General features: G+C 38.4%; 1 protein-coding gene across 16 annotated transcripts in view; it reads right to left on the bottom strand.

Annotated features, from left to right (window-relative positions):
- LOC103146054 (receptor-type tyrosine-protein phosphatase F) overlaps nt 1-11,971 on the bottom strand; it is a 238,871-nt gene extending 226,900 nt beyond the window's left edge. For 13 of the 16 annotated variants that reach the window (XM_016677236.1, XM_016677243.1, XM_016677239.1 and 10 more), the window contains exon 1: nt 11,227-11,971. The gene's annotated coding sequence lies outside the window, so the exon portion shown is untranslated. The remainder of the gene's footprint in view (nt 1-11,226) is intronic. The other 3 variants (XM_016677247.1, XM_016677252.1, XM_016677246.1) reach the window with 2 other exon arrangements.
- Between the last annotated feature and the right edge of the window lie 472 nt (nt 11,972-12,443).

The following is a 12,443-nucleotide window of genomic DNA, read 5'->3' as shown; positions in this document are numbered from 1 at the left end:
GAAAGTCTGTGTATGCTTGCGTAACTGTATTCTCACCAAAACTGGTAATGGCTTAGACAGAAATTCCCCTGAGCAAAGGGAGCTTTTAGAGAAAAGAGCAGAGTGAAAAAGTTACAGCGTGCTGACGTCCTCCTGGAGAAAGACGAACATGCAAGATGAAACCTGCAAAGTCATGATTCTGAACAAAAACAGAAAATTGCATTATGCCTGTCAAAATGTTTTCTGTCAACACTTGTGTAACTGTGTTGAAGCATGTTCCCTTGAAACAGGGCATACAAACTAACAACAGTGTGGCCTGTTTTCTATTTCAAAGAGGACAACACTGCAATGTGCTGCAAACTAAACGGCTATTTATGAAAATTAAAATCCAGGCCATGCTCAGGGTGAGAAACTGAGTCACAGTTAACTGCAGTCACTCCTTAATCTATGTATGTGACATTTCTCGCAGCTAGATAAGACAGCTGACTGTTTGACCTTCATGTAATGTTCTGCATCAATTGAGGCAGCGACCTGTGTGTTTGTGCGAATATGCCGGTGTCTGTGGTGCTCCAATTAGATAAGAAAGTGAAAAGAACTGGAAGATGATGGCAGGTTGAGATGAATGATACCAGCTGGTGAGCCATTGGCTTATTTGTACCACATCCAGCGTTTGTCCAAAATCAAACAGGGCGTCGTCCAAGCAATTCTGCTGACTCGGATGCACAGCCAAGGCAATGAAGTCTTATAGTCATGTTATGCGTTTCTGTCAACTCGTTTGTACATCTACCAAAGGACCAGGTGCAATAACACGTCCACTGTGCCACACCCTACCCACATTCTGCACAAGAATCTCAAATATAAGAAGCAATAACCATCAACTTTAAACAGTAGGTGGTGTGTGCAGCTATTAAGACTTCTAACAAATCATGAAATTCACTGCAGGATTTGATGCATTACAGGGGTAGAATTTCATATGATACAATTTCATATACTTTTCAAAGCTAAGGACTACCTGACAGTGTGACTCATGCGCCCATTTTCGATTTACAATGGCACTCAACTTTATGAAACCATAAAAGCCTAATATTTCGGAGAGCCACATGAAACAATTTAGTTGTTTTTCCAATTTTGGGTGGGATGACACAAAACCAAAGCAACACTGTACAATACGAAAACCCCATATTTGATGTCAAACCATTATATTGGAATAAAAGGAACTGCACAGATTGCACACATAATTTCAGTTCAGTGGTAAACATGAGGAGTAATTGTTATCCATCCAAATATAATCAGTTTCGATGATTAATTTTATCTTTAAACTTGTGCTCACAATAGTTTATTGAGTTGACCTTCATTCGAGACTTGGAATCTTACAAGATCTTGTAGAATATGATTATGATTGGGCATTAATTTGATGCGAGTTTCTCACAATAACGGTGTAAAGATACTAAATTTCACAGATCCATGGTGTTTAAACAACAATACGTTGTTCAGCTAAGTTACATAATCATTGATCACTTTCTTACCACACCGTGTGTACAATACTGTGACAGTATTTTGGGTCATTTGTAGACAAAAAGATATATTGACAGATGTTTTGAGACAAACAAATTGTAAACCGTTTTTTCTCAGTCTTCCTTAAACACAAACCGCGTAACGTTGCTTCTGTCCATGACTGATTATTGACGATTAACAACAGAATGGTATATATAAAGGGAGCCATTGCGTTGCATAAAAGTAAACCAACATTTTGCAACTCAAACGGTTAAAAAATAGCAGTGTTTTCCCCCTAAATTAACATTACTTTCTGGAAAAGTGTGCAATCCCTCTCAGCAATATGTAGTTTCTATTTGGCAGCAGACAAAACTGCCAACATATAAATGAAAGAAATATTCTGACTCTCATTAAGTATTTAAAAAGTTAGAAACATTTATGTAATTACAGTCTGGATCAGAAAATATTAGTATTGGAAGGTAACAAGATCAAACCAGAACCTGAGAACATTGGATCAGCTTTTGATTTATGACACGCTTTCTAATTAACATTCCTCCACACAACCATAACAGCTAATAAAAGTAGCCATTCTTCATCATTCCAAATGGAATATGTTCTCATACACTTTTAGCAGAAGCTGTGAGTAAGAACTTAAATCCTCAAATGTGAACAACCCTATTATTACTCTATTTAGACACAAACAATTCACATGGTTGGCTTAAACACACATCTCTGTAGATCTTTTGATACCTAACCCTCTCTAATCTCGTTCACATAATCCATGAAAAATAACTATTACAGACAAACAGCAAACAGTAATGTCAGCTTCCTAATCTGGGAAACAATCACAAACTCTTTAACAGTTACAACATTGGGGAAAAAATAAGCCACATTTATGTGTTTGGTCGCTACAGGTTTTAATTAGATGTGTGGTGAAATTCCAAAGCCATCTGGGACCATCTGAGATCACAGGGACGGCAGATGAATCGCAACAGTTTCTACGTTTCACTGCAGACTTTGTTATGCATACCAATTGGCAGCTCACTGCACATTGTGTCTACGATATTTCACAGTTGTCTGCGAGTTGCATTTCCTCACATCAGAAAAATCTCTTAACAAAACGGAGCAGTATTTTTTTCTAGGGCTGTCGGCAAAGCAGTAAGTTTGGGGCTTCAAATCTTCAGCCCTTGATGATTAGGATTTTGAAATTTGCATCAAAACCTAATTCAATTAGGCAAAGACGAATTAAGTATTCAACAAAAATGCCTGCTCTAGTCATTTTTTTACCACTTATATAACAACTTCTGGACAAAAAGTTGAATTATTTCATGAAGTTTGATACAAAACCTCTGAAAAGTTATTGATAGATCCCTTCATTCAGCTTAACTCTGACTGGGGATTTTAATGTTTTTTTCTTCCATTAAATCTGAAATCAGTCAACTTATCCAACAGAGAATCAGCTGCACCAGTTGAGCTTTGATCATCAACAGTAGAATACGCAGACCCCTAAAGGTTTAGACTTCATGCCCTAGTTAGTCTTTTACTTTTTATTTAGAGAAATGCTGTCTTTTTCATCTTGAGAAGCATATCCAGTCTTTAATATGTTATGCTTAGAAAAAGAAAACTGAATTGAGGCCGATTCTTCCAAAAAACAAAAAACAAAACAACAGCGATTGCTGTGTACAAGTACGGGGCCGTTTTCCAAGAATACATACGGTAGGTTACAACTGTCACAACTTTCTCTGACTTATAAAAAAAAAAAGTAAATGTCTTCAGTTTCGAAATACTTTGCACAAAACAAGTAGTCATGATGTCGAAGCTACAGTAACACTGTTTTAGATCTACATTGTTGCGCAGTGGGTGGAGAGATGTTAACTGCCACCTAGCTTTCTAACCAGAAGTAGCAACAGCAAATGACGTGGCTTAGCAGTGCTAGCCAGCAACTGATGCCGTCATCCAGAACACGTTAAAGTGAATTATTGTCTCTGCTGCCTGGATACCAAAATAGTCATATGGTAACATTGTCTTCAGTCAGAGGCCTCTTCAGAATCATTGCAAGACTGACTGCTACCAGAGATCCTTCCTGCCCACAGCATCACCATCTACAACAACTTGGAAAAATACATTGATGACATGAGTTATGACAATATTTTATTTCCCTTTGGGATAAATCAATTATTAAACAGATTTTTGTATTGCTGTTGCATTTGTTCTTCAAATACTCTACAGTACATTCTTCTGTTAAATATGTATTTTCTCAAGGATATAAATTATACCAGCCAATGTCTAGTCCTAAATACGCTAATGTGGATGGATGGTTTCACTCGCATGCAAAGTTGATGGCTAAAGAAAAAAGTGAAGCCACTTCCAGAAAAAGCTGCATAATCAAAACCAGACACAGATCTAAAATGTTGGAGGTCCTTCGGCCTAAATGAAAAACAGACTGAGCTAATTAACCTAACATTTGGCCTTTCAATATCATTCATGTTCACTTCCACACTCAGCAGTCCTTGCACTCTTTGAAGCAAAAAGAAAAAGAAAAAACAAATCGCACATGGAGAGGGTAAAAATAGGGCTCCTGCGGTAAGCACAGGCCATTTTTAGGCCCTGCGTCTGTTTCCACTTTACCAAACGCATGGGGTGCTCTGTAACACATTGGTGTAAATGGTTTATAATGTCACCAGTGGACTCTGAAATGGGAGACCTGGTTTCAATCAGCAGTCAAATTGCTCCTACATTACCCTCGAAGACAAGAGTAGTAAATCACTTTTTGCCTCTCCGCTGCTGACATTCAGCAAAAGACATCGTTTCTAAATTCACCACGCATGCTACCAAGAGCGCCATATCTTTATGTAGGTTTGGGTTTCTGAACAGGGCAATATTCAGCTGACTGCAGCACCCCAATGGATGCTGGAGTACAATATTCTTATCACATAGACAAAAGAAAATTTGTATCGTAGAACAGAAACATTTGCTGATTACCCCATGCGCAAGATAAATCAGAACCAATTGGAACCAGCTTGCTGGATTGCTTTTTTTGTACCAATGCCCTGACAGTGGGCCAGCAAGGCACCTCAGAGTACTTATAAACTACTATAAACGCGAGAAACGCCGAACCCACCCACCACAGACCAACACACTATGGGTAAAACCTCTCATTAAAGCTCAAGAGCCCTGAAATTACTAAGTTTTTACCCACATGGAGAGTATGAGAAATGCCAACGGGCGTAGGGTTGCGCCGCGTGGTTTCTTCAACGTACGGCCGCAGACAAGCTGGAGCGGATGCCAATCAGTGTGGCCAGTGTCAGAAAATACCAATATGTGAGGGAAACGGGGCAGCTGCTCTGTCTGTGAGGAAACACTCAACGCAAGATCTTACAAATACTCACAGGACAGCAAAGTATCCAAGCCAACAAATGCCACATTTATGACAGGGCAATCCGTCAATCAAATCACAGAAGATTTTACTACAATATTTAAACCATTTATCTCAAGAACTGGAAAGACTGTGCTATTCATGGAAAGTGCAGTGAAAATACATTGCCACCTCTAACAGTTTCTCTTTTGCTGATGATATATTTTGACCTTCTCCTCCCAGCAGAATTTTGTTCATAGGCTCTTTGAAGCATCAATGGCCCGTTTAATACAACATGCCACAGTATGTCAATCAGAGATGAGACCAGACTTTGACTAGGCTACTCCAGAAACTTATACTTATTTTCTATTTAGAGGAGGTTGTGCCAATGTGTTTGTGATCATTGTCCTGCTGAATACTTTATTATTTACTCCATTTTGTGGACAATTGCTGAAACTTTGCTCCACTGGAGTCCCAAAGTTTTCAAACGACTCTGTAATTCATAAATGATAGTGACGTTATTTCTGTTTTCAATTAAATGGTACGTCTTGTAATAATTAGGCTTGTAAGTAGTTAGCAAAGGTGTTAAGATTTATAATAATCCATTTAATCAGCTTATTTTTGATCTTGCAATGGGGTGGTGAGGGTAATATTTTCACATAGGTCCATTCTCCTTTGAATAACTTTTCTACTGTAATTAATTAAATCATCATTCAAACATTACATTTTGTATTTTCTTAGGTTGTTTTTGGATAAATGTTTTTGATTATCTGAAATATTTAAGTGAGACAAAAATCCAAAAACTGTAATCCAAAATCTTTAAGTCTTAATATTTTTTCACAGATATTTTTCTACTCCCATTTGGGTGTCTCCTGCTTCTAAAACCCGCTGGCGCACTTAAAAAAATACATCCAGCTATTTTTTTTACCACTTAATTAATTTTTTTGGTGTCCTGAAAATGAACCATTTTTAAAAACCTTCAAAATGTAATGTTACAAATAAGCAGCAACTGCTCGCACACAGGAACCCCAGCAAAGACCAGGTCGTTACCTAGTAACCTCAGCAAAGTCCAGCCCATCTCCTAGCAACCCCAGCTGAGCTCCAGCATGTATGGTCAGCTGGTTTTACCGCAGTATGTGGTGTACAATGGTTACTGGATGACAAGTGTTTTGTTGTTGACTTACCATCCAGAAACCACTTGTTGCTTTCTTGTTGTATTTGACATCTGTTGTATTCGACTTCAATTACACGACAGATTACTCAGTTGTGTAATTGAGTAATCTGTTTGCAGTCATTTTAACGTGAGTGTAGACATTGAACTGGGGGGGCGTGGCCAGCAGCAGCCGCTTATTTTGATTAAAATGACAACAGGCCCTAAAACAGCTCATTCTGAAAGGAAACTCAACATAGGCAGAACTGAGCAGACTGAAATTTTATTATTTAGGACCAATTTTGTGTAAAAAATTTAATTAACTTGCTTTGTATAGGCCATAGACCTATCATAACTTGTTCAAGGAAGCATAATAGGTCACCTTTAAAAGAACTGTTTCAGCTAACCAATAAGACCAGCCAAAAGCTCCCAATGTGCAATGTGCAGGGAAGTCTGGATGTCATTTAACTGGTTTTTATCCCTCAATTCCACTCTTTTGGACTGCAGTGGGTGACGGTACTCTTCAAGAGGCATGTGGCAAGCTGAAGGGCCACTTCATCGAGATCACAGCAGGTACACAACTCTTTACTGGGCTGCTACACCAACTTCTCAACATAGCAAAGCAGAACTAGGGCACCACATGGGTTGTTACTGGTGCGATATCTGACAACAATTGCTGCCTTCTGTGGAGTCTAAGACTCCTGGCAGAATGAGAGATACTCCCAGGAGGGTGAATAATCTTTAGACCTGCCAGAACAGCAACACTATAACTTGTAACAGATGATAACATGAAGGGCAAATAACAGCAGCATGCAGCTCCATTTCAAAACAGAAGGGTTAAGGTGCTAGAACCCAAATCCGACCTGCAACTGTCAGATTTTGAATAAAATCCCACCCAAAAATGATGGTATGGGAAAGATATTACCATAATTTTTCTGTATGACAATATTATGACAACATTAACATTAAACCAGTAAACTAACATTGTTACACTCTATGTTAGTTTACTGCACATCTTGAAATTTATTGGGCTAGTTTATTAATTTCATTTTGGTGATTTGTAATGGTGTTTTATTTGATTTTAGCAAACCAATAAGTTTATTAATCAACACTTTGGTTAACAGAGGTTTATTTTTTTTATGAGCTACATAAATTACATAAATAAATTTTTATTGACTCATATTGAAATTGACTCCGTTTTCATGTTAAAATTTCAGTCTTCAATCAAATGTTAGAGGTCCCACAAGACCCGTCTTGCTTTTAGACTCACTTTTTACAAGATGAAAAAAATATCAAGGATTCCATCAAGAGAGAGTTTCATTACTTTTAGCAACCAAATATTTTTTATTAGTAAACAGATTAAAAAATATTGTTCTGATCTGTAAACCTCTGAAAAGACCCCTTCTTAAAATAAGCCAGCTAAATTAGAAATCAAACGAGAAAAAGATCAGTAAATCCATCTACCATTACATTAAACATAACGTCCCCCTAGGGTTTACTTCTTCTTTTGATGGTATGCATTTTAAGGTATATGTCTAACCGATGATGTCATCAGCTATGGGGCCTTGCCTTGTTTAGAAAATCCCAGAAGAAATGCTGTTCTGAAAAGGGAACAAAAGCAGAAAGCAATGTAGCATAACAGAGCGGGCCACTCGACAATCCCTCGGGAATAACGGTCATCTAAGTCACATGTCTTCCTTTGACTCATCTTTGGTTTAGAGTAAATTAAGTCAAATACCCTGGGGAATTTGTTGCCCAGGGTATTTCCATTCAAGAAATACATGTTGTATGAAATGATGGCCTGACTTAGAGAAACTGTGAAAAGGAGACAGAATCAGTCACAGCCAACAAATAAGGAGCCAGGTTAGACACTGCAAGAAAACCTAACAGCTCCCCTGCTGTCCCCATCTAGTCAACATGATGGAAGAAAACCTTTATGCTTTAGCAGCATGTTCACCTAGCAGACCTGTCAACACAAGTTTGAACAATAACTCATCTATCCTTAAGATAACAAAATGCAATTCCTCACTCCCTGATCCGAATTGTTGCAAACCCTAGTTCAGTTTTTATGAAGGAAATTAAGGTTAGAGAAAGAACTCAATTATAATTTACACAGAAACCTAGCAATAACGAGCCTAGTTACTCCCAAAACTTCAAATAAACATGCACCTTGCTACTGTCTACTCAACTGTCATAACCTGAGGGTGAAAAACCCAAACATGCACTAAGGCCGTGGTTTTCTTTTCAGAGATCTACTGATGCAACAGAGAGAAACTAACTCACCCTGCGCCATCTTGATACGCTCTGGCTAATGGCAAAGCCTCTTCATTGTGTCTCTGACAGTTTTAATTAAAACAGAGTTATATTTTGATTAAGGACAGCAATAAGGCAATTTCATAGTGATGCTCTGCAAGCAAAATTGCTTCCTAACATTTCCAAAAAAAAAACCCAACAAAGAATACATTTATGAATAAATGAGAGAAAAAAAAAAAAAAACCCAACAAAGAATACATTTATGAATAAATGAGAGTGGAAATGTACCGATAAGGTCCTTTTTGGCCAAGGATGATTTCTGGCTTTGTTTGCATTCTGACCGACCTCGATTTCAGCTTTGACAGATACTTGTTCAGGGGATTATGTAAGAAAAGGAAAAACGTGCTGGAGGTTCTTCGATAGAGACCGTAGCTCTAAGTCCAGATGACAGCGAAGGAATGCAAAATTTCCAGTTTGCGTCTTTCACCTTTAAAAGTGCATCAAAGGACATATTGGCTGAAGTGTTTACATAATATTAATAGGAAGAGTTCTTAGTTTTGATTGATTTAATCAACAGGGGGAAAAAAATGATTTTTCAGTATTTGCACTGACAATCACCTTTCAAAGCTGATTTAGAAAGACTGGCATAATTATAAGTGTAAAATAAAAAAAATAAAAAACAGGAAAATGGGCTGTAGATTATTAATCAGATGCTACACTTAATAGATATTAAAGGTAATAGATATTAAATATGCAATTATATCACAGATGATTACTTGCTTTTTTGGCCACACCCATAACGCAGATTAGAGTCAATTCAAGGAACAGGCAAACTGCAACCATTAGGGGACAGAAATGAGATCTTGACATTTAAAATCTGTAATTGCGTTTATCAAGAACTACTTTTGAATTCAGATTGAAGGTTTCTGAACCTGGAATTGTTAAATGTCCAACGCGCAAACATCAAGGTTGAATAATTTAAAAGAGCCATTAGCATTGCTAAGGTCGGAGACTGGCTAAACTGGAAAAGCTCCAGGTAAGTTGTACCGTGTCCCAGTTTGTCAGTTCCTGCTTCATTTCCACTATTTCATGCCAAGGTACTTCAAACATTGTACATCACTGTATTTTTCTATATAGTGAAGTATTTAATTGGATTGCGAGTATGAAATTGGCATTTTTACCAGTTCTAAGCATCATTTCCTACTGACTTATCAAATAGGACAGTTGGGTATAATAGTTGATCAAATTATAAGTCTAAGCAACCTCTGATATTATTTACAGAAGTCGAACAATAAACATTTACTTCCAATTGTTAGCAGATTACAGGATTTCAATATAGAACATCCCAACAAAAATTAATGTCAACATTTACCAGATAAGAATTTTATGAAACCTGTTTTCAGCCAAGATTTGTGAACAAATACGCCAGTCATTATATATATATTTTTAAAATATTGTCTTAATTGGCCAGTGTCCAGCACAATGAGCATGGAAAGTATTTGTACTGAACAGTAACAGTATTTTATTGTCCAAATTAGAGCCGAAACCTATATTTTAAAACTAATCACATTTGGATGACAATGATATGATTTTCTTGTCTACCAGAAATGCTTTCATCAAGATGATAGACATCATAAAGAGAAAGTATGCTCACTTTTAGATCTAGTGTCCTAATGCATAAATATTGTCTTTAATAATTAAAATTATTTGTCTAACCTCAAGTGTTTGAAACCCCACCGCTTCATCATTTATTTAAAAAATAAAGCCAAAACGAATAAGTTTTGAAAGAAAAGCAAACCCCTAAGATGCATACAAAGTAGAAGTTTAAGGGGTGCACTTTCTTGTTGCCGTTATTTTAAAAGTTAGACTCCAACTATTTCTTCTTTTCTTTTAAATGCTCATTCAAACTATTCTGTTATAACAATTTCACCAAATCAGAAAAACTGGTTATTATTTTATAATTGACTACCATCTGAAATATTTAACATTATAAATGGTTCGCCATGGTTTCTGCATTTGAAATGGTTCCTGACCAATACTGGCTAAAGCCCCTCCAGCATCTGTGCCTAATGCAAAGGCAGAGAGAGTGTTCATTTTGCTTTGACCAACACCCACCAACATGTGGGCCCCAATTCAAATCGTGCCCAGGGCCCCCAAAAATCTGGGATTGGTCCTGCATCGGAATGAAATCTGTCTGCACACATAATGATGGAAAACAGTCTGGGGCAGAAAGGAAAAAAAAGCAACAATAGAGCGTGGCAGGTGCTTTTGCACTTGATGGCCACAGGAAATCTCAAAGACCTCTGTCAGATGACGATGAAGCAAAGCGATGATGCAAGTGAGCCAGCCAGATTCTTTCAGGTTTCTCTGACGAGTCAACATTAATGTGACGGGTCAAATCATTACATTGCAATTGCATATTAAAACACAGGGTGACGACATGCTCAATCCCTGCAGACCACCACTGCTCTCCCCATCTGTCCCCCCGCCCCCCTTGTATCTCCCTCCTTATTTTATTAGTGATTCTCGACAGGTTTTCTGCTTGACTGAAAATTTCATCCCTGCAAAGACAACTGCGACGTCAAGCTGTCCACGGAGAGGTGCATGCGGCCAGCCATGCAGGTGTTATTTGCATTGGAAGAAAAAATGACTTGTGAAGTGAATGAGGAATAATACTGTGCCCCATCTTTATCACAGTAACGCTCTTATAATTAGAAGAACTGGCAGCAGACCAACATAATATGCATTTTGGTCTAGTCATAAAAGTTGCTGCTGGCTATACATCAGGACTGAATAAATAGAGGCGCAACAAACTGCATGCGTGGCTGTCTGCAAACCCATGAGATAATTTGCAATATTTATTTTTAAAAAGAAGTTCCAGCTTAAATTTAAAGCGGAGACATGCATGCTGTCCGCAGAAATCTGTGCAAGTTAGGCAACTTGACAGGAATCTAACCCGACTCAAGTTCAATGGAGAATTTTCATATGCACTTACTGAATCTCCTCTTTGTCGCCGCCGTTTGCATTTCTCTCCTTATCTGAAGAAGCGCCGCGTTTAGTCCCGTCTTCACTCGTTTGAACCAATCCACTTCATGTAATTAACAACCACCAAACAGAGGAGTTAGAACCGAGCGTGTGAAAAGACAGAAATTTTAAAGTGGGGGGAGCACAGGTGGGAAAGATAGAGGAGTCCACCTCCGGAGAAGCACGAGGTCCTATCCCGGTCAGCCGACACCGGGGTGGGGGGGTCGTGGATTTACTGTGGATCTATTCGTGGCAGCTCCGGTTCGCTGCTGCCGCTAACGGGTTAACGTCCGCCTCGCTCAAGTGTTCGGCGTCGCTGCCAACAAAAAGAGAGAGCGAGAGAGGGAAAAAGACGGAGAGAAGAAATGTTGTTTCCCTCCTTGTCTGTGAAATGCGCCGCTTTTAAGTTAATTTGCAAGAAGGAGAAGGAGCCGTGGCAGGCATGGAGTTGTTGCGTCTCTCCCCCCCTTCGCAGTCACGCTTCTTTCTGCCTCCGTGGTGAAAACACACACACACAGGTCGGTTGGTCAGTAGGATTTAAAATATATATATATACATTTCGGCTTCACTCGGCTTTACTCGCCTCTCCGTGTTCATTCATTGCCGCTGTCCTCCTAAAACGTGCACCAAACGTGAAAATCTCACGGAAATAAAATCCTTCCCTGTTTTCCACAGAGCATAAACTTGAAAACAAGCAAGGTGAATTTCTGAGGAGATTATGCCAGGGACGGATCGCGAAACAATGGACTCCCGGCTGGGCACAGACCGAAAAGCCCCCCGTAATCATACAAGCACTTGTGGCAACCACACACAAAAACTCCCAAAATAATATGCTGGTGTGGCTGCGTCTTAGGATCCATATCAGTGGTGCATTTTCCCCAATCACTGCATAAATTATTTTTTGTTTAAAAATAAAAATAAATATTTTGTTGTGATTTTAATTATTCTTACCTCCTTAGCAGTAAACTAAACTTGTATTTTTTTTTTTTTATAAAACAAGTAAAGTTTATAAAAATATTTTTGGGTTGAATATTGTCTGGGTCTTACAGTACTATAAATTGTAAAATGCTCTTGTAAATTTCTAAAGGGCCTGTTATTATTATATCAACCTTCCAGGCCACTCAGGTCTTCTGGATCTGGTCTACTTTGCACTCTCAGAATCTGAACCAAACATGGAGAAGCAGCATC

This window comes from Poecilia formosa, unplaced genomic scaffold (assembly GCF_000485575.1).
Source record: "Poecilia formosa unplaced genomic scaffold, Poecilia_formosa-5.1.2 Scaffold151, whole genome shotgun sequence".
Taxonomy (NCBI): Eukaryota; Metazoa; Chordata; class Actinopteri; order Cyprinodontiformes; family Poeciliidae; genus Poecilia; species Poecilia formosa.
Note: the sequence above shows the minus strand (reverse complement) of the source record. Positions and strands in the feature narration are given on the sequence as shown.